At 36.1% G+C, this 23,512-nt stretch overlaps 3 non-coding genes across 3 annotated transcripts; 2 read left to right on the top strand and 1 right to left on the bottom strand.

The window, feature by feature from the left end:
- The first annotated feature begins 13,149 nt into the window (after positions 1-13,149).
- trnal-uag (transfer RNA leucine (anticodon UAG)) lies at positions 13,150-13,231 on the top strand. The gene has a single exon. It is a non-coding gene; the product is annotated as a tRNA-Leu (tRNA).
- Positions 13,232-13,859: 628 nt separating this feature from the next.
- On the top strand, positions 13,860-13,941 carry trnas-gcu (transfer RNA serine (anticodon GCU)). Its single transcript has one exon. It is a non-coding gene; the product is annotated as a tRNA-Ser (tRNA).
- A 3,310-nt stretch (positions 13,942-17,251) lies between these two features.
- Positions 17,252-17,323, bottom strand: trnap-cgg (transfer RNA proline (anticodon CGG)). The gene has a single exon. It is a non-coding gene; the product is annotated as a tRNA-Pro (tRNA).
- Positions 17,324-23,512: the final 6,189 nt, after the last annotated feature.

Below are 23,512 nucleotides of genomic sequence, written 5' to 3'. Positions count from 1 at the left end.
ATGTTTAAGTTTTAAACAGTAGCCAGGGTTCTTAAAAGTGTCCTACTACTGGGGTAAATATTACATTGTATTGTATATTATGTTATATTATATTGTATATTTATTGTTTATTGTATATTTATTGTAAAATCAGTGTGACATTAAAGGATAAAGATCGTCCTACCGTGAGGGGCTGAGTGTCGTCAAAAGGAGCTCTTTCTCCCCGCAGGACGCGGTAACCATAGTAACCAGTGATTTCCGGATTGGACCTAAGATTTCCAGCCCAGCTACAGCTTAAAAAAACCCGTCCATTTAAAAATGAAATAAAATAAAAATAGCAGCCCCAAATGCATACTGTGATAACTAATACATTAACAAACAGAAAACCCAAAACAAATGGGTAAGTGCAAAGGGCACTATTTACACACACACACACACACACACACACACACTGACAGACCCGCAGCACAGGCGATCTCACCCAGTGTCCAGCTCTTCAAGTCCTGCAGAAATCTGCAGAAGTTTTGATAATTTTATGATCATTCCTAAATATCATACATTACATTAGTAATATTGACTGTCAGATACTGAGTCAGGAAGTGGTTATGCCCAAGGCATAAGCGAACTAAGCGGCTGCTTAGGGCCCCGTAGCCACCAGGGGGCCCCCAAGAGTACATGAAATGACATCTGTCAATGGACAATGATTATTATACAAAATGACAATAATTAGTTATAATTAGTCATATTGGTGGCACAGAGGGGCCCCCGAAATAAAATGTTAGGATATTGTTTGTACAATTAAAGCCAAACATAATGACTGCTTGACTCATAAGAAAGTGTCTGTTTCCTTACTGACAATGTTATCATCTTCATCCTACGGACCGATTTTATCAGATTAACATCATCACCTTCATCTACAACTTTATGAGGGAAAAGTGGCTTTACTGAATCTGCCATGGAGAAGAAAATGTAATGTATTTAAATTATTCTATTTTTGTATTTATTCAATTTTATACAAATTTACTAACAATTAAAATGAGTAAATATTTTAGTTTTTATATTTTATAAGTAGTGTCTTGACTTGTGGCATTTATTTGTTTGTTGTGATAAAGCATGTTTATTAGAGTTCATATTATTCTCCAAAGAAGTATTTATAACAGAGTCTACATCTTTGGAGGATGTGAGCAGAGTCCTAGCACCTGACCCACAATAAGATAACTCACTACACCATCTTGTGGGGAAATAAGAAAGACTTGGTTTTTAAGGTAATCGAAGGTAATTTATTTATTAATGGCATTAATAAATAAACTTCTGAACTATAATTAATATTATATAATGTATATATTTAGTATTTTTTGCATTTCTTTGTATAGCCTTCCCATACAGAGTTCCATAGAGTTCCTGGACTAAATCGCTGTTCCAGTTCACTTCAAATATTTTTCCATCTGATTTTATTCAGTAGGGTTAATTAAGTGTAGTGACCAAAGAACAAAACTGGAGCTATGATTGCACTGGTGTTAATTACAATCATACAGGTCTCACAAACAGAATATTGTCTATAGAGAAAAAGAGCTGCAGAGGAACAGAAACTTTTCCTCCAACAATTTTCTTCATCTATTGATCAAGAGGAGAATAAACTGTGCACCTGAGCCTTTCCTCATTAATGTTCAAGAACACGTCTGTTATAAACAATCAGCTAAAAGAACATTCTCACTCTAACTACATTTCACTGGCAATCAGAAACTGATATGTATTTATTTTATAGTTATGTTTGGTTACTTAAAGATGATTGTGATTACATTAAACAGTGTATTCTGGGTGGATGAATTGTTGTCAACAGCCTATACTATAAATACACCAATTTATTTGAATTTATTGACAACAATTTATTATTAAGCAACTTAATTAAAATACTTGTTCTTTTGGTTTGTAACTTGCAAACTAAAGGACTTAGCAATATCAGCAATAGTGAAGAAAACCAAGTGGGCATAATAACATTGTTATCCTGAGTGTTTAGTTAGTTTGTGTTTATCTTTTGAAATAAACATCATATTTATTCATATTCATGATAACTCTGCTTTACCTCACACAGCAACTCTTTCTCATCTACTAGACAATTAGCAAATCTTAGTATGCTAAAACTACAGTAAAACCAAGCCCCAGATCCATAAGCTGCAGCTGCAACCTAATGAATGGTCATTCAATCAGAGTTTATTTTTAGTACCTACTTTATCCTGGTCACACTTCCACAACTGTCTATATACATTATATATACACACCTTCATTCATTCATTCATGCTTTGTCCTGGACAGGTGAATCTGGAGCTTCTCCCAGCAACACTAGGGATGATGCAGGAATACACCCTGGATGATACAGCAGTCTAATGCAGGACAAAATGCACAGACACATTCACACACTCATTCAGACTTAGGGGAAATTTAGCTCCAGCTGCAAATGTTTTCACAAATGTTGTTTGTCTCTGTGGTTAACTGATAAGTTGGTAAAGTGAGTCTCTTTCATCTTCTGTGGTTTTAGAATCTTAATATACCATGTTGATGTTTTTGTAAAGCCTTTCAGTGACTCTGTATCACTGTGCTGTTACTCTTAGAGCACAATGATAGAGTGCAGAATCTGAGAGCTTTAGACCTCTGATAGTAAGTTCAGTAGAGTCTCTGCTTGTTTTCGACTCTAGTCGATGATCATCAGGAGTGCTATCATAACCTTCACTTGACCTTGCGCCTTTATACAGTAAATACTGTGGTGCGCTGTTAGGATATTGTTTGTACCAGTAAAGCAAAATATATTCACTGCTTGCCTCATATGAACATTTCAGAATAACAGTCTCTGCTTCTTTCCTGACAATGTTTGCATCTGTTGGCCAAATTTTATCTGCAAAGCTTCCTGGTGTGACAAAAATATAAAGAAACATGTCAGTGAAGTATTTTTTGTAATTCCAATATTGACTTAAGGAATCAAGAAATTACTAGATTAATACAAACATGCTTATTAATTAATGCAATTATTTAACTGATTAAATATCATTGTAATAATTAATAACTGATTGAAAATTACCTGTAACTAGAGTGAGAATCAGTGGTATGTATCTCACTATGTACAGTAAGTTGTATAGTTGATCCATTTCTGAACACAGCTCTGTGAGGATTCTGTATAATAGTGCTGTATGTGCTGAACTTTACACGTCTCTAGAAGGCCACACCCAGGAAGTGATGCAGTTGTAGTATAACTTTTTACAGATTATTACTTAACAATATCAGTGACAGTGAACTGAGTAACCAGTACAACACAGAACAAAAACACTGTTACTTCACAAACCATTGCATCAGACATGCTATTTTATCATTGTAAAATATTTATTCCTAAATAAAAGGATATAAAGGTTTGACAGCGGCACACGCAGCCCCGCACGCGAGTGGTCTCCTTGTTTGTAGCAGTATCCATTGTTCAACTTAAACTGAATTGACTTTATTTTACTGTGAATACTGTGCACAAGAGCAGAAAACAAATGATGCACTAATAAATAAGGCAGTTATAGTCACTGCTAAAAAACCCCAGAATTGTTCTGTAGTGGTTATACCATCTGTAGAGATATTGCTATGTGGAGAGCAGGTTTCCTGTGTCAAGCTTTAACACAAACGAATGAAAGTACACACATTGCAGTGTTAAATTACGCAGATATACTACATAACTAATAAGACTAATTAAATCTAATTAAAAACAATTTCTGAATCTACAAAAATCAATGTTAACTCACCGAGTGAAAGCCACAGACACATGAATATAACAGTGAACATGATGGATGAGCTTATAAATGAAAATAAAATTTCTGCAGTCTGATATATTAACATTATAAACATTCATGAAGCTCCACCCCCCAGCATCACATGACAGTGTCACTAATGTTACTGACAGATTGTTGATTCTTACTGAAGCTTTCTGGCTTTACATTCAGCACCACATGGATAAATTTTCCTGAGCACATGGTAAACAAACACAAACTGATAGCATGAAAAATACTTCAATAAAATAAATGAACTAATGAATGTGGAAGTGAGTGTGCATTGTGGGAAGTGGAGTCTGGTACAATGCAGGATGGGAAATGGAAATTTAGGTGTGTGTAGACCTAATGACCTGTTTATTAAATAGGATTACAAACAGTTGAGGAGTATTTTACTGTGGTGAGGAACAAACCAGCCTCTTTTCTTTCTCTAATCTATCAATTTTTATCAATATCATCTGTATTGATGGATTTTTATATCATTATTTTTCATTTAAGCATGAAACTGTGTACAAATAAAGAGTGTAGTATTTATATTATCTCATGACAAACATCCCACTGCAAGTGAACATGTACATTTCATTTTTACAGAAATTGCATGTATAGCCCTACTACAAGTTCAGTTTCCTTTCTGGATTCAAGCAAACTCCTTTCAAGGCTTGATGGTGTGTTGAAAATGACACTAATTAGCTTGATTGTACAAGCAGAGATTATTAAAACATTCTGACTGGTTCTAGACTTTTTTATATATAAAAGTATTATCTATGTAAGGCTGAAGAATAGCTGTAGTCTTTATAATTGTGTAAAGTGTTCATAATCATAATATCAGCATCTCTGGGGGATGTAAGCAGAATCCTAGTACTTGTCCAACAATAAGATAACAGCCTCCACCATCTTGTGGTGAAAGGAACGAGACTTTAACACACCAAGGTCTTTTCTGTTTGAACTTAGTTATTTATTTATTTTTTACTCAATCATAAAACTATATCCCAATTTGCACATAACAAAGCCTGCTGGGAAAAAAGAAGCCATGGTTTTGTTTGATTGTTTGTTTTTTTCACAAATTATGACAATAATAATTTTCAGAACATTACTTTATTCAACTCCTGAACTTGTACAGAGCCTCAGCTGCTTCACTGAAGTTCAGAAATGGTCCCAATTGGACCCTCTGAGTACCTTTCTGTTTAACTTTCTGTCTAATGTAACTTCTGGTTTCCTGGCCAAAATAGAATAGTTATAGAAGAATAGAAGAATGAATGAATGAATGAATGAGCTGTCTACTAATAATCAAATATTATAATAATATAAACTCTTTATAAATCTTGAGAAAGAAAGAGAGACTTCCCCAAAAGGGCATGTAGCAAAACTGTGTGAAAGTTTTTGTACAGTTCAGCTGGATTTCCTGTCACTGTGGGCCTCAGAGCACAGTAGTATAGAGCAGAGTCTGATACAGCAGCAGAGGAGATGTTCAGATACACTTGTTTATCATCAAATTTAGCAGACATTCTTAGTTGAGTGTTGGAAATTGTAGTTTCTCTTTGAACAATTTGAAGAAGGAACTCAGGTTTAGATTTTGGATATTGTCTGTCCCACCACTTTTTTTATATGTGCAGGACAGAGTAACATCATCACCTTCATCTTCATCTTCACCTACAGCTTTATGAGGGAAATCTGGCTCTAGTGAATTTGCCATGGAGTCACCTGTCATAGAGAAGAGAACATAAACTTTAAATAATCAATAGGAAATATTTTAGTCTGACCTCCTCAGCATTTTCACACTGCATCACCACACACACTAATATTTAATATAATATTGTTAATATTTCTGTAATAACAAAAAGTCAATGTTAACTCACCTAGTGAAAGCCACAGATACATGAATATAACAGTGAACATGATGACTGGTCTTAGCTCAGTGAAAATAGTGGAGATCTTTCTGTAATCTAATATGTTAACACCATAAAGCTTCAAAATTGCTCCACCCCACAGCATCACATGACAGTGTCACCAATGTTGTTGTCAGATTGTTGATTCTTACTGAAACATCCTGGCTTTACATTCAGCCTCATATGGGAAACCTGTCCAGAGGACATTTAAGTAAACACATACTGAAAGCAGGAAATTAATGTATTTATGTAAAAATTATCAATTTAATCTAGTAAAAATCTAATCTAATAATTACATTGTCAGTATTTTAATTATATATGTTAGTGATGTCTCTAAATTAGAGAATTATTGTATAAACACCAGCAGGCAGATTAATGTTAGAAACACTAAGTGGAAGAGAATCAGGTTTAATTGAGAATAAGGAATATTTTTTTTACTTGATAATTAAGGTTTAATCTCACAATAGCATCAGAAGAAGAGAAAGAAGAGTAAAGGCAGATTTACAGATAAGTTTCCAGTTTTCAGTGTTTCTGACACATAAGGTGCTTTTGCTTGTCAGAGAAATGACATTAGATGATTATTTTTTCTTATGACAGTTTAGTGTTAAGTGGACAGTTGTGTTGTTTAATCAGAATGATATCTCTGAAATTATCTTAGGCACTAAGAGTAACCAGGGCAGGGGTTAGGATATTATATCAGCAGTATGTATGATAGAAGAACAAGTATACTCTATGTCACAAAGGTTTTACTGTGAAAAGTAACTTCCATCCTCTCAGAGAATGTGAGCAGGTTGTGTGGTAGTGTCTCTAGTACTTAACCCACAATAAGATAAGTGACTGCGCCATCTTGTGTTCACTGAAGAGAAAAACCTTAACTTGGACAAAATAAAAACCTGCAAACAGTTCATACAGCCATACATATATATTCATACTGTGGATTAGTAATTATATATTAGAACTTACATTTAAATTGTATTTACAACACCAGGTTACGTTATTTAATGTGAAGCACAAAAAGAAATAATAATAGAAAACTAAAAAGAAACAGATGTTGAAAACAGTTGTAAATCTCAACAACTAAACTGAACTGGCCATTGAGAAATACTTTATGTTCACATGACATACTTCCTTTCCTATCAGGGGATTAAACACACACACACACACACACACATCTTATTATGGTTTGCTGATAATAAGATAATCCCTAGTTTTGAAGATGATCTCCTTCTGTTGAGGTTGAACTTGTTGAACATTGGGCTATAACTGATTAGTTTGACTATTATATATGTGAAGTTACGACACTTAGACAATAAAATGCCCTTCATCTGCAGTGTAATTACTCCAGACAGAACAGAGAGGATCATGAGTCCACTGGCATTGTGGAATTCTGCTATGAGGATTGACCTGAGCCTTGTCTTTAGTGCACTTGTTATCAGTCAATATGGAATTGTACCATGAGGGTAGAAATCTTTCTTTATTATAAAAATTACTCCATACTGCAAGAAAATCTGCAAGGATTTTAACAGGAGTTTAGGTTAGTGTTAGTTTGTGTGCAGTTTTGCATCACTTCCAAAAAAACATGACAGTAGGAAGATTTGCTAGGAGAAATTGTACTTTTGTGTGAATGAGTGTGTGAAAGGGTTTGTGGAGTGCAAAGGACTGACATCCCATTCAGGCTGTTTTCCCACCTCATGTCTGGGACAGATTCTGTATCTACTATGACCCTGACCAATAGAGAAAAAGATAGAATCCCCAAAAGGACATGTAACTTTCTCTAAACCATTGGAAGAGCTGCTTTCAATATAACAAAACTGTGTGAAGGTTTTTGTACAGCGCAGCTGGATTTCCTGTCACTGTGGGCTCCAGAGCACAGTAGTATAGAGCAGAGTCTGATACAGCAGCAGAGGAGATGATCAGATCCACTTTCTTATTCGTTTTATCTTGCTCTTTTTTAAGTTTTATGGACAATCCTGGATGAGGTGGTTGAGCCTCAATGACAGTTTCAGTGCTTTCACTAATTAGCAGCAGAAACTCGGGTCTTGATCCAGGTTTTCGTCGATACCAGTGGAGTCTGTCAACTGATCCAGTATATGTGCAGGACAGTGAGATGTTGCTGCCTTCCATTGAAAATACATTGGTTTGATCTGGTTTAATGTTATTGTCAGCAGCCTCTGCTATAAAAACATTACAACAATATTGTGATATTTTAATCATAAATGACACATTTCACATGAAAAATTGTATCTTCTTAATTAGTAAAAATAATATTTTGTGTGCAGTGTATATGACTTACCAACATCAGCAAGAGTGAAAAACACCACGAAGAGGAACAACATTGTTTTCCTGAGTGTTTAGTTCAAACCTCTAGCTTTAGAAATGAATGTCAGTGTTACTATTTGATGTACATCTCCACCTCTAGCTCCACCTACTTGTATTTATGCATATTCATGATAACTGTACTGTTCTGTATACTGTTTATATAAATCTATAGAAATGTTTTTGTATTAATAAACAATGTGGTCCTAAGCCATGGATTCACTAATACCATTTACTCATTTACTCCTGTGATATTTTGACATTGTTAGTTACATCACTTGTTTTTGGGTCTCTCTCTCTCTCTCTCTCTAATAAATAAAATAAGAATCTTTTAATGGATGGACATTCAGGAATTGTTATAATATGTAATAAAGTCCTTTCTTTAGTAGTTGGTGTTTGTGACTGCACTGTGTGACACTGGTTTTGTTGGTGTGTAAACTAAACCCACTGGGTCACACGGTTATCACAGTGTCTTTGGCATAGTGTTACTTTCCATTTGTAATTTTACAGATTGTTCTATTGCCTCATTGTTCTGTGAAATTCTATCTAAGACAGTTTTACTGGATTAAATCTACTTAGCAGTGGTATTTATTGGTTTTGTGTGTAGAAATCTGTTTTGTTTATTTACCTTCCTCTGTGTGTCATTTGTGCAGCAGAAGGTGGCTTATTGTTAGAACCATTAAAAGAATAAGGTTTATTTGAGAATACAGAAGAAATAGTCACACAAAAGTATATCTTCATAACCCCCATATATTTCTCTTTAAATACTGCTGAATTTTTCATTTTCATGTTTGAAAGCAGCTATAAAACTCAACTCCACTGAATTGGCCATTAAGAAAGTCCTGTCCTACATCTTGTCCTAACAGGGAAGTAAAGACACAAAATTACCTTAAATTTACTTAAATACCTGATTATTAATCACAAGATAATATTTGAAACCAAAATACATTTAAGAAATAATTCTTAGTTGTTGTTTTTTTATCTTTCCCACACTGAACACTGTGTAAAACAGTAGAAAAAAGCAGTTATTTATAAAGGATTTTTTCTCTGTAATACTTTAATACATTATGTGTTAGTTTTTGCCTCTTCAAGGCAGTGGTGGTGAACTTGCTGTTGTTCACTGCAACAAACTCAAAAGATTCAGTGCTGCCTTCCATGATATAGTGTTGGTATATTGTATATTGTAAAATTCTGCTGTGATGATTGAACCAAGCTTTTACTTTTTATTTCCAGGTTATCAAGGAATATGGAATAGTATCATCAGTGTATAAAGATGTATACCTGACTATCTGAGTAAAGTGTCTGGAAGAGGCTCGGAGGCAACATCCCAAAGTTGTATATATTTTCTGGTAAGGATCCTCAATGATGGATCGATAGACCCTAATCATCTTTCTAGTGGTTTTCATTATCTTTCATAGAGTCTTCTGCTCTGACACGGAGTGCAGTTTAATATTAAACAGCTGAATAGTTTCACATGATGCTATCAATATTTCCCTGAATGTAATGATGAGGATGGGAGAGAGGGGTCTGCTCTCCTATCTCTACATGAAATTGAGACACTTCTGGGATTTTCTGGCTCAGATAAGATTCTATGTGATGCACCATAAAAACTGTCATCACTGTGATGCCAACAGTCATGTATTTTTTAACCTGTGGATTGTTGCTTTTACATGGCTTTAAGCCTCTTCTTCTTCTTTCTGCATGTAGACTCATCAGATCATCTAAAGAAATCCCCAAGAAGATTGAATACCAAAATAAGGAAAAGCTACTTTTAAAAGTTATATTAATAATCCCTCTCTAAACCAAATATTATACCATTAATGAATGCAAAATATTTAACTAATCTTTACTTTTCAGGCACTGATGAACTGTCAGACAAAGACATCAGATAGTATTGCTGCCTCACAGTTCCATGGTCCCCAGTTCGAGATTGAGCTCAGGTTTCCCTCATTTCCAGTGTTGCCAAGAAAAGCTATAGATCTCTGAACAGGATAAAGTGGTTAATGAAGCTTAAAAAAACAATTAGCTATCTCCTAATAATCCAACATTTGTCAAACTATAACATATTTATGAACCTTTTATAAATTGCAAGAGAGACAGAATTCGCCAAAAAATAGCATGTAAATAGCAGCTCAACATCATCAGCAGAACTGCTTTCAATATAACAAAACTGTGTGAAAGTTTTTGTACAGTGCAGCTGGATTTCCTGTCACTGTGGGCCTCAGAGCACAGTAGTATAGAGCAGAGTCTGATACAGCAGCAGAGGAGATGATCAGATCCACTTGTTTAGTTTTATCGTCAACTTTAGCAGACATTCTTGGGTCAGTGTTGGAAATTGGATTTCCTTTTTGGTCAACAATAAGAACGAACTCTGGTTTAGATTTTGGATATTGCTTGTACCAGTGCAGGTAGTTTCCTGTAGTATAGCTTGATTTGTATTTGCAGGACAGAACAACATCATCACCTTCATCTACAGCTTTATGAGGGAAATCTGGTTCTATTGAATCTGCCATGGAGTCACCTGTCATAGAGAAGAGAACATAATGTTTTTAATCTTTAAATAATCAACAGGAAATACTTAAGTCAGACCCACACTCTGCATTTTCACACTGCATCACCACACAGACTAATATTTAATATAATATAGTTGATATTTCTGCAATAACAAAAAAGTCAATGTTAACTCACCAAGTGAAAGCCACAGATACATGAATATAACAGTGAACATGATGACTGGTCTTAGCTCAGTGAAAATAGTGGAGATCTTTCTGTAATCTAATATGTTAACACCATAAAGCTTCAAAATTGCTCCACCCCACAGCATCACATGACTGTGTCACCAATGTTGTTGTCAGATTGTTGATTCTTACTGAAACATCCTGGCTTTACATTCAGCCTCATATGGGGAACCTGTCCAGAGGACATTTAAGTAAACACATACTGAAAGTAGGAAATTAATGTATTCATGTTATTTTACATATGTTAGTGATATCTCTAAATTAGAGAAAGTTTGTGTAAACACCAGCAGCAGATAAATGTTAGAAACACTAAGTGGAAGAGAATATGATTTATTTAAGAATGAGGAAGAAATGAGTATTTTCCCTTGGTAATTAAGGTTGAATTAATCCCTTATTTCTCAGCTCTAACAGTTAAATCTGAAAATAAAACTTTCCTGTATTCACAATAGCATCAGAAGAAGAGAAAGAAGAATAAAGGCACATTCACATATAAGTTTCTAGTTTTTAATGTTTCTGACACAGCAGGTGTCAAAGAAATGACATTAGATGATTATTTATTCTTATGACAGTTTAGTGTTAAGTGGACAGTTGTGTTGTTTAATCAGAATGATATCTCTGAAATTATCTTAGGCACTAAGAGTAACCAGGGCAGGGGTTAGGATATTATATCAGCAGTATGTATGATAGAAGAACAAGTATACTCTATGTCTCAGAGAATGTGAGCAGGTTGTGTGGTGCTCTGGTTCTAGACCAACATTAAGATAAGTGACTGCGCCATCTTGTGTTCACTGAAGAGAAAAACCTTAACACCAAAAAAAATTGTTTTTGAACTTACCAAATATGTGCAGAAATATAATTGAAAAAAAAAATTGTTTCTCTCTCTCTCTCTCTCTCTCACACACACACACACACACACACACACAGCCATTTGCTCACCCATTCACACCTAGGGGCAATTTAACATTATCAATCAATCTACTTAGACTAGCTTTATTTAGATATTACTTCAAACTTGTTGCAAAATATACACTAATAATATTAAAAATTAGATGATTTTTCAGTAAGTGGCAATATACAGTATCTCACAAAAGTGAGTACACCCCTCACATTTTTGTAAATATATGGCAACCTGTAGCTCTGGTGAACTCCATGCCCAAGAGGGTTAAGGCAGTGCTGGTAAATAATGGTGGCCACACAAAATATTGACACTTTGGGCCCAATTTGGACATTTCCACTTACGGGTGTATTCACTTTTGTTGCCAACGGTTTAGACATTAATGGCTGTGTGTTGAGTTATTTTGAGGGGACAGCAAATTTACACTGTTATACAGGCTGTACACTCACTACTTTACATTGGAGCAGAGTGTCGTTTCTTCAGTGTTGTCACATGAAAAGATATAATAAAATATTTACAAAAATGTGAGGGGTGTACTCACTTTGTGAGATACTGTATGTCCATGTGTCCATACAGCCCTAAAACATCAGGCATGTGTGGCTTGGGGTGCAGTCAGAATTCTAATTCATCCCAAAGTGTTGAGTGGGTTTGAGTTCAGGGCTGTGTGCAGGTAACTCATTTTATTCCACACCAAACTTGTAATAAACATCTTCATTGAGCTGGAACATGTTTTTGTAAGAATATAAAAACATCCTATACAATTGTGCAGCAGTTTGGAGAATGCCCACATACTGGTGTGATGGTTAGGTGTCCACAAATATAGCCATATTGTACATATTCAGGACTTTGTTAGAATTAGTATTGTTGTAATAATGTTGTAATAACTGGTTGTGCATGTCAATAAAGAAATATATGTAAAAATAGAATAGAATTAATTTACTGAACCCTTCTCAATATCTCAGTACCTCAGGTTATGGACTCTCCTTTCATACATATGCATACTTGTACCCTTTTTTAAAGGGCTACTGTAATATAAGCAGAACATTCATAAAGCTGCAACAAAATGTTCCCAATTATATATTTGCTTGAAATCTAATTTGTGCAAAGCCAATATTAAGTTATAACTTGTACTCAATTCACAGACAGATTAAAGTGCACAGTAGAATTGCACATTTTATTAGGTAGAATGTGTGTGTGTGTGTTCAGTGATTGTTTGCAGTCCGAATGGCCCAGGGGAAGAAGCTGTTTGTAAGTCTGGTGGTGTGAGACTTTGTTGACCTGAAGCGCCCCCCAGATGGCAACAGGTCAAACAAGTGATGAGCAGGATGTGAGGAGTCTCCTGTGATGGCCTTGATTTTGCTGAGGCAGCAGGACCTGGACATGTCATCCAGGGAGGGCAGAGGGCAGCCAATGATTTTTTGAGCTGTTTTTCACCCTCTGCACAGTTTGTCTGTCCTCATCTGTGCAGCCTGTGTACCACACACCCAGACAGTATGTCAGTGTGCTCTCCACAGAGGTCTATAAGGCTTGAGCCCTTGGGTAGCGTGGCCGAGTGGTCTAAGGCGCTGGATTTAGACTCCAGTCTCTTTGGAGGCGTGGGTTCAAATCCCACAGCTGCCAGCTGAGCCTTTTCAAGGCAGTGGTTGTGGGATCTGGCACCACAAAGGCTTTACAGGGGTTGTGGCTCCTGTGCCTTCTGCAAATGTGCTTAAGAGTTGCCGTTAGCTGGCTGCCTGGCTGCAAAAAAAAAACCGAGCACGCTCACGCCGTACCGGAGCCCCCAGACCCGGTTGCTGAAATAGCTCCCAGGTTTGGGCAACTGGTGTCAACACCTGGCTTTGAACGCTGCTCTGTTTCACACCTCACTTTTTCAAACAGCAAGTCCAAACAACCACAGAACGGTACGCAAAACACGGTTTCCGTGTGTGTGAGCCGCATCAGTTGTGCCCTTACCATGGTTACGAGCTACCAACAAAACAACAATTCAACCAAGAATAAAAATTCGACATAAGAAGTGGTGGCCAAGAGGTTTGGGCAATGGAGTGCAAGTGCCAGGTGCACTGAGGTGTAAGGTCATGTGGGTGACCTAGGATGCCAAGAGGTTAAGGAAACAGACTGCTAATGCACGTGGGATGGGCTCCAGTTGCTTTGGGAACAGGCTTGTTTAAATGCGTTGAGTTATGGCGCTCCTCTACGGAATTGTTGCGGTCTCTGTGGACATTTGGTGGTGGGTGCCACACCTGCGCCTGACGAGGTGGCCAAGAGGTTAAGGCGATGGACTGCTAATCCATTGTGCTCTGCACGCGTGGGTTTGAATCCCATCCTCGTCGCTTGTGTGCTCTTTACCACAACTCTTGCACGGGGAGTGCTAGAGGGGATCGAAAAAAGCTAGCCCTGAGCCTAGGTGTTTTGCAACCGTGGGCTGTATTTCCATGTTGGTTGTACACAGATGCTGTAAGGCTGACGGGTCGCCATTGGAAATCAATGCAGTGCACAGTCCCGAAGACAGCGGCCCGGATCGTGCACCTTTATATATCTCATCAAAACCAGATGAAATATCTAATTGGTCTAGATTAACTGAGTGTGTTAAAGATATTAGAGATTGGATGGCCGATAATTTCCTATTATTAAATTCTCACAAAACGGAGATATTACTTATTGGCCCAAAAACTAGTACACAGAAGCTCTCACAATTCAGCTTGCACCTAGAAGGATGCACTGTTACTACTAGCTCAACAGTGAAAGACCTGGGTGTAATATTAGACAGCAACTTATCCTTTGAAAACCATATTTACAATATCACAAAAACAGCCTTCTTCCATCTTAGGAATATTGCCAAGCTTAGGAACATTTTATCTGTATCTGATGCAGAAAAGCTAGTTCATGCATTCATGACCTCCAGACTGGACTACTGTAATGCATTACTAGGTGGTTGTCCTGCATCTTCAATAAACAAGCTACAGTTAGTCCAGAATGCAGCCGCCAGAGTTCTTAACAGATCAAGAAAATATGATCATATAACCCCAATATTATCATCCCTGCACTGGCTACCTGTTAAGTTTAGAATTGACTATAAACTAGCTCTACTCACATACAAGGCTCTAAATGGTTTAGCTCCCACCTATCTATCCAGTCTTCTAACACATTACAATCCACCACGCTCTTTAAGATCACAACATTCTGGACTTCTAGTAGTTCCCAGAATATCAAAGTCCACAATAGGAGGTAGAGCGTTTTCGTATTTAGCTCCAAAACTCTGGAATAGTCTTCCTGACTGTGTTCGGGGCTCAGACACAGTCTCCCAGTTTAAATGTAGACTAAAGACTTATCTCTTTAGCCAGGCATACATCTAACACTTCCCATAACCTTGCACTCCAGTACATCTGATTAAATGCACATTCAGCTAGTACTGCTAATATTATGAACAGCAGCTACGCTAATGCTGTTCCATTGTTTCCTTTCTTCTACCCATCCCGAGGCATACAGAGACTGTGCCGGCTCCAGTGGCATCCGGAGATGGACCAGCTCCAGCCGGGTTCTGCTTGTGAGGATTGGGATATTCAAGCAGCGCCATGGACAACAACCTCCTTATTGATTCACATAACACTATACACATGCTGTATCTACATCACACAATTGTCACCCAAATGAGGATGGGTTCCCTTTTGAGTCTGGTTCCTCTCAAGGTTCCTTCCTCATACCATCTAAGGGAGTTTTCCTTGCCACAGTCGCCTCAGTCACCTCAGGCTTGCTCACTTGGGATAACATCTAGGACTGTTTGTCTGTTTGTCTGTTCATATGTTTGTTGTTTTCTTATGTGGTATCTCATGTAAAGCTGCTTTGAGACAATGCTCTTTGTTATAAGCTCTATACAAATAAAATTGAATTGAATTGAATTTATTGCAACAGACTGGGATGCAAGTTCATATCAGCAAACCGTGTCAACAAGAGCTTAAGCCTTTCAAACCTTTCCTGGATTTGGATCTTGAATCACGTCTGGTAATGGAAGCATGCGTGGTACAACCATTGCGACCGCCTGCCAGAGTGCCTCTCCTTCCCGACCTGGCAGGCCTCCCTTGACCACAGCCCCACAACCCTCCAAGTGCATGGGTAGCGTCGCCAAAAAAAAACATGGTTATTAATTAATGTAATTAATTAACTGATTAAATATGATTGTTATAGTTAAAACTATTGATAAACTGATGAAAATGAATGACCTGTAACTAGAGTGAGAATCAGTGGTATGTATCTCACTATGTACAGTAAGTTGTATAGTTGATCCATTTCTGAACACAGCTCTGTGAGGATTCTGTATAATAGTGCTGTATGTGCTGAACTTTACATGTCTCTAGAAGGACACACCCAGGAAGTGATGCTGTTTTAGTGTTATTTTGTACAGATCACTTCACACAGTGTCAGTGACAGAAATCTAGAGTCATTATGGCTGGTGTTGTATTTCAAGATTCATCATCTATACAATACTATAAGCCTTTATCTGTTTGTGTGGTTTTTAAATTATTTGTACATTTATAAATAATTATGATAATTTGCTGTGGAAAATCATAGGAAACTGATCCAGATTTAAACAAAATCTCTCATAAGTAAATTTGCTGTGTCTATAACCAAAAGGTAATTAAATTCAGTTCAATTCAATTCAGTTCACTTCAATTTTATTTGTACATCACTTTTAACAATGGACATTGTCTCAAAGCAGCTTTACAGAAATTCAGAAATTCAGAATAGAAATTACAAAGTTGAAAATTAACTTTACCCCTAATGAGCAACTCTGAGGCAACAGCGGCAAGAAAAATCTCTGTGAGACGATATGAGGAAGACTCAAATGTGAACCCATCCTCATCTGGGTGATACCAGAGAGTGTGATTATGAATAAATTACCTTCTAATTGTATATTATCAAACATTAAAAGCAGCAGAGGAGATGATCAGATCCACTTGTTTAGTTTTATCATCAACTTTAGCAGACAGACGTGGTGGCATAGGGATTTACCTCCACATGGAGTGATGAAAAAAAGGAACTCAGGTTTAGATTTTGGATGTTGTTTGTACCATTGTAGGCTGTTTACTGAACCACTGTCTTTGTTGCTGCAGGACAGAGTAACATCATCACCTTCATCTACAACTTTATGAGTGAAAAGTGGTTCTAATAAATCTGCCATGGAGTCACCTGTTATAGAGAAGAGAACATAATAATTTTTTAGTTTTGAGTTATATAACTCATATTCTATTTTTTCTTAACATCACACAGGCTAATTAATCATTAATTTATTATCTCCTTTCTGAAAAGATCAATGATAACTTACCTAATGAAAGCCACAGACACATGAATATAACAGTGAACATGATGAATGGTGTTAGTAAAATGACAATATTCTGAGGTCTTTCTGTACTCTATTATATTAATATTTCAGAGGTTCATGTCTCCACAAAGTGTGACATTCTACAACCCACTCCCTGTATTCCAGAGATAGGCTCCAGGTTGGAGCTTTAATTTTCAGAGGTAATTACAGTGGGATTTGAACCTCCTTGGACCTCTGGAGAAACAAGCTTCCAAGCGAGAACCAAGCCGGCAGTGCAAGTTTCCATTAGTTTTGTCCCACCCACTCTATTCCATGTAAAACCAGGGCTCGTCCGGGATTTGAACCCGGGACCTCTCGCACCCGAAGCAAGAATCATACCCCTAGACCAACGAGCCAGGTCGTCCCGGTCAGCTTGCTGTGTGCCAATGGAGGTTCACTGTACTCTGTAACTGTATGACCTTCCAGTTCATATGGACTGGGGTCCGAGTAAAAGGAACTCGGTTACACAAAGTCAAGTTAACAATAAAGCGAGGGCTTCTGTGGGATTTGAACCTTTTTGGAATGCAGACGCTAAGTGTGAACCAAGTAAGCAGCTCTTGCCATTGGGCCAAATATGTCATTAATCTCGGTGGACATGAAGATCAAAATCAATTCTTGTAGAACAAGCTTGCTTTAGTGTCAGGTGGAGGTTTCAGTATAGGTCAAGTTTACAGGATTGTAGCTTCTTTGCTGGAAACTGTACTGTTGCTCCAGTATAGCTTGGTGAATATTATGAGGCTTCAAGTAGTTTCTGTGATATTTGCAGTAAGTTTAAAAATGATTCCAGTTGGTAATAAAATTGAATTAGCTGGTTGCTAAAGAAACTCAGGTGGCTGGTGGGGTATGGTTTGGTAACTGTTACAAGGTCTCATCTGTTCGATAGGGTGACACTAGGAAGCTGTAATGGAGTCCCATGTGGTTGCTATGGATTTTAAAAAAATATTTTAGTATGATTTATGTCATTTACAGGGTTGTTACTGTAGTCTTAGATTTCTGTTCTTGGTGAACAGGAATGAAACCCCATGTGGTCTTTAGCTGTTGTAGCTCATCTACCTCAAGAATTGATTATGGAGCACTATTTCAGTAGAGCTTATTTATTTCCTGATTGTGTGATGGAAACTGTGTTTTTATTTTCCACAGTTCTTATTCTTAGTTATACATACTTTCAGGTATCCTGTAATTCTCAAAAATATATTAAACACCCTGCAAAGACACACATGATGAACACATTAAATCTCATGCTCAGTAAAACAAACAAACAAACAAATAAATAAATTAAAATAAAACAAATCAGCTGCTTGTCAAAAGAGTTTACAATATCCACATTTTCCAGCATGTGATCTTTACACTGTCATTAAGTAAATAAACAATCAAACCTGCCACTATTGTTTATGAGAACTGCACTTAATACTGCAGAGGGAGTGAACATGTGGCTTCTTCAAACACACACCTAACTTTTCTATCTGTATTTGGATTCACTTAGAATGTTTTGTCTATTCAATTCAAATAAAGTATTCATATATGGTTATATACATACATTTCTATTGGATCAATAACTCTTTTGTAGTGGTAGGCCTGCAGAGAGCAGAAAAGTTACAAAAAGAAATTAACTTTACATAATGGAGTCCTAATGGAGTTCTCTATTATCAAAGTCTTTCAGATTTAAACAGCTGTCATGTTACACAGGCATTCATAAGCTTACACAGGACCCGGAGAGCTCTGCTTTGATGGAGTCCCGATGAGAAGGAGTCCTCAGGAACCGAATCGGAGCCACGGAGGCCAGCTGTACGCCAACTGCATCCTGTTAAAACGTAAAAAACAAAAAAATCTCTGTAATTCACTTATGGTGTTCTAGATGGCTACTTAATTTACACCTTAACACGAAGCAGGATGTAAGCCTAAACATGTCCTGTTCTCCAAAAAAGATGATGTACTGTACATTTCCTCCCGCCGCCCCATCATAAGTGCTTCTTCTCATCGCAGTTTCATAATAACACATCTAACATTCTGTCACGTTCCTTACAGTAAAAACAGCTTGAGTAAAATAAAGGAAAGGTTTGTTTACCGGTTAAAAGGTTTGCATTACTCATTACGATATTTATCTTAATGATGCTACCAAGTTAATTATCCAGGCTTGCTAACAGTGTAGATAAACCAGTGTTTTTTTCACCCACACCCAGAAATAGAGGATTTTGATATTTAAAAAAAAGGGAGACGTAAAAATACAAAAATTTCTTTTTTAACGCCGAAACGTTAATGAACCTGTGAGTTTGTAAACTAGTTAAGCTGATAATAAACAGACAAATATTAGCATTAGTTAGCATTATCTAGCATTAGCATTAGCTTGTGTAAATTCACCGTACACGGTGACTGATTAAAGTCTCAAAAACCTCCTGTCCCAGTCCATCATCCGAAATCTATCTAAATATTATACGGAATAATTATTAAAACCTTCACCCGAGTTCAGCAAGCTTTACACTCTATATGATATTGTGTAAATGAAATGATTAGCGAGGTTCGCTAGCTAGATAACATACATCTGTAACCAAGTCCTGTAATTCGCAGCAAACCTTTTACATTTCCCTGGACAAGCACACTCCACAACTCCTGACACTTTTCAGAGCTAAGGCATCGAAGGATGGTACCATTGGCAACCAGATGGCTAAAATATTAAAAGACTATCATGAACAAGTAAGTGGAATTCCCATTGAACATACTCAAGGGCTGTACAGGTTAAAAACATTATCAATAATTAAAATCAGTTAAATATAATAATGATGAATGTTTTCAGTTGCCAGAAAAGACAAAAACATGAAGGCATTCTAAAACAGTAGTCTATACAAACAAATTAAATAAATTACACAAAGTAGTGTAGAATAACATGCAAGTAAGTGAATGATGACAATTTTTGTGTGTGGATGAACTAATCCTTAAAATGTGCTTGTGCTGTTATTAAACTGCCTAAAGGAATTTGCCTGTTATGTGGATTAGTAAGAAAGTGCCAGGTAATAACTAATGCTGTTACATGTTGTAGCTAGGTTTGCAGTGTTAGAATGTTGTCTCATCATTAATCATGTTAATAAATTCAAAATGTTGCTTAGTTGGGAATTAAAAGTATGGTCATTTTTTGTTTTGTCTTTAAGGATCAGGATGACATCAGTGTCATTGGAACTCTTGTCCTGGCTGGACTGCCGCTTTACTTGAAGGAAGACTCGTCAGATGTTTTCAAGACACACACGGTAAGGCTCATCAGGACTACTTTCTGAAACATTTTGATCTTTTTGTCGACATCGAAAAAAATACAGCTAGAGTAGCTGTACAGTTGATCATTTCAGTAATCTTAAAGGAAAGGTTTACTCAAATGATGATTATATAATTCATTTACTCACCCTCGTGTAATTCCATTAGATTTTTGTTAAAGGTACGTTTAAATCTTTTTCTCTCCTTTTGTCTGTCCAATTAAAGGCAATCTGTATTTTCAAGCTTCAAAAATTACTTTGATTTAGACTTTACTAAAATATTAACATGGTTCAACACACACATTAAACACATTATCTAAATATAATATCTAAATTTGATGTGCATTGTTTTCTGTATGTTTATATCATTGTCATATGTAAAGCTCATACTCCAAAGTCATGAACATGATCTGCACTATTTGCAGAGGCTTGTTATGTTGTAATTATAAGGTTTAGTTCATTCTAATGGGATCCACTGGTATTAATTTTGTTTTGCCTCTTTGTTTTTTTGTTTGTATGTCTTGATTGTTCTTGAAGATGACATGGTGATGTCTTCAAAATCCTGGGTCAGTGCTCTGATGCTGCTTTTTGGGCTGCTTTATGCCCTTCATATCAGCTACCCCAAGAAGCTGACTTTTTTTTTTTTTGGTTCCTGGAACCAAGGAAAGTTCGATTTTGCTTAGTCTTTAAATCTGTTTGTGTTCAGGTAACAGATGTAATTAAGGCCAAATAACATTTTAGCTACACAAATGGTTTGAGGAAACCGATTGCCTTAAATGGTTTGAGTTGACTGAACTCAAATTAATCAAGACTAACTTTATCAGTTGGTGTTCTGTCAACTCAAACCATTTAAGGCCATCGATTTCCTCAAACCATTTAAGTAACTATATATATATATATATACTTTACTACTTTTTTATTTATTGATTTATACCACAGAATTACCACAAACATTGTTTGTGTCTGTGGTTTTCTGATAACAGGTTGGTAAAGGAAGGATCTTTGATGTGGTTTTAGAATCTTCATTTATACTGGTTTATACGTTTTATTAATATTGACTTAAGAAATGACTGGATGAATAATAAAAAACATGGTTATTAATTAATGCAACTAATTAACTCATTAAATATGATTGTAAGAATTAAAACTTTTGGTAAACTGATTAAAATGAATTACCTGTAACTAGAGTGAGAATCAGTGCATCTGACTTCACCTCTTAAACATATCTTTTGGAGTTAGAGGTCAGGGCTGTGTCTCAAAAGACACAATAACTTACAATACTTTAACCTTTCATACTAACTTTTTAAACTTTTTAACCATGAAGTTATGACATTGAAAACTCACAGCTGAAAATGTTAAATATGAATTCCACACGTTTACTTTCTTTGTTGCTTGTTTTAATCTGCTTCTGAGAGAAATTCCGTTTCCAAGCACGTCATTTAATGTGTTTGACTTCATGCAACAGTATTAAACTCATGCAATATACTGTAGGGATTAAGTTGTAATGTTTTATTTATAAGGCCATATACATCAACGTGTTTGGAGTAATGTTCGAAGCAGATAAGTTATACCTACCTTATTATTAAAACAGATGGATGTGCATGCAATGAGTCAAGTTTCATTTTTATGCACTTTTATGCATATGCATAAGTCGTTTTATTCATACCTTAATTTCACTACACACAAATAGGCCATTATTCTCAAAATATCACGAATTTAATCCCGTATTGCTACGAATCTTGTGATTTTTACGTTATTCTCATAGTGTTAACTTTATTTGCGAAATATTACTACTTTGTCACAATTTTATTTAGTTTGACTTTTTTTCTGGAATAACTACCAGTTAAATTTTGCATTATAATGACTTTAATCTGAAGAGGTTTTCCATTTTAATTTTTATCTTTGCACAGGCATCTTTAAAGTTGAACAAAAACAAGTTATGTGCAAATGGCAGGACAACACCAGCGCAATTAAGTATTTACAAAGCACATAAAATACTTCGCAGCTTTACACTCACACAGTCACGGGTAAATTTATATATATTCATTTAAAATGTAAATATTATTATATATGCATTAAAGTATTAAAATATATACTTTAGAAACTGTGTTTATGTCTTTCAGAATTTATTGTGGATGTTTTCTCACAATCACTACATTACATGTGCAGTTAACAAATTTACTGGACACTTTTTAATGTAACGTGATAAATTACAAGCGTATTTAACAAGAGTATGAAGACTACATAGCAAACTTTGAGTGATTATACTGTATAATGTGCTCAGGCCAGAGGTGTACCATGTGCCACCTGGTGGAGATTCTGTGAAGTACAACACATGTATTTAAATACCAAAGCGCCGACATCTGTATACATCAATTTAATTCAATTTTCAATTCAATTTTGTTTCTAAAGCACATTTCAATTCAACCTTAGTTTGCCAAAGTGCTGTACAAAAATAAAGGGAATAAAAATAAAAAAGGATGAAAGCAGGTTACTCTGATTTGGAATAAATTAGCCTGCATTAAGCTTTCAGTAAATGAACAATTATGCAGTGTCATGTGAGTTTAAATTGGGAGTGAGCAGAAACAAAGTAGCTTGAAGACAACTGTCATGTAACAAAGACTCTTTTTCACTGAATTTTTTCTTCTATAAGAATCCGTCAGTGTTGTGATATGCTAATTAGGACACGCGGAAGTGTCACGTGACTTTCTGCGCTCCTCCTGTCTCATTAGCACACGAAAAACTTTTTTAAGAATTCAGTTTTATTTTATTGTACAATAACAGTTTGGTGATTTGATGTTATTATTCTTTCTTTCTGCTTTGTGTAGGTCTATTCTGAGAACTTATATTACTTTAAACCATTCAAAACATTTAAAAGATAATTCTGTCTTTACTCCACACTTTTTACCAGAGTCTCTGCTTGCACTCCATTACATGACAAGAGCATATCTGATAATCTGTGGTCTCTGTGTTTGGAACAGTGTTCAGAGTTCAGATTGAATTGAATTGATGTTTCTCACACTGAACACTGTGCAAAAGATCAGAAAACTAATGATGCACTAATAAATAAGGCAGTTCTAGTCACTTGTGTAAAAATACCAGGAATTGTTCTGTAGTGGTTATACCATCTGTAGAGATAATGCTATGTGGAGAGCAGGTTTCCTGTGTAATGCTTTAACACAAACAGATTAAAGTACACACATAAAATGAAGCAACAAAACTTTAAATCACACACATTGCAGTGTTAGATTTCAGATATACTCCATCACAGCAGAAGTGACAAAGCATGTGAGGTCTAATTCTTAA

This window comes from Hemibagrus wyckioides, unplaced genomic scaffold (genome assembly GCF_019097595.1).
Source record: "Hemibagrus wyckioides isolate EC202008001 unplaced genomic scaffold, SWU_Hwy_1.0 Contig1, whole genome shotgun sequence".
Lineage (NCBI taxonomy): Eukaryota > Metazoa > Chordata > Actinopteri > Siluriformes > Bagridae > Hemibagrus > Hemibagrus wyckioides.
This window is presented reverse-complemented; position numbering and strand designations above follow the sequence as displayed.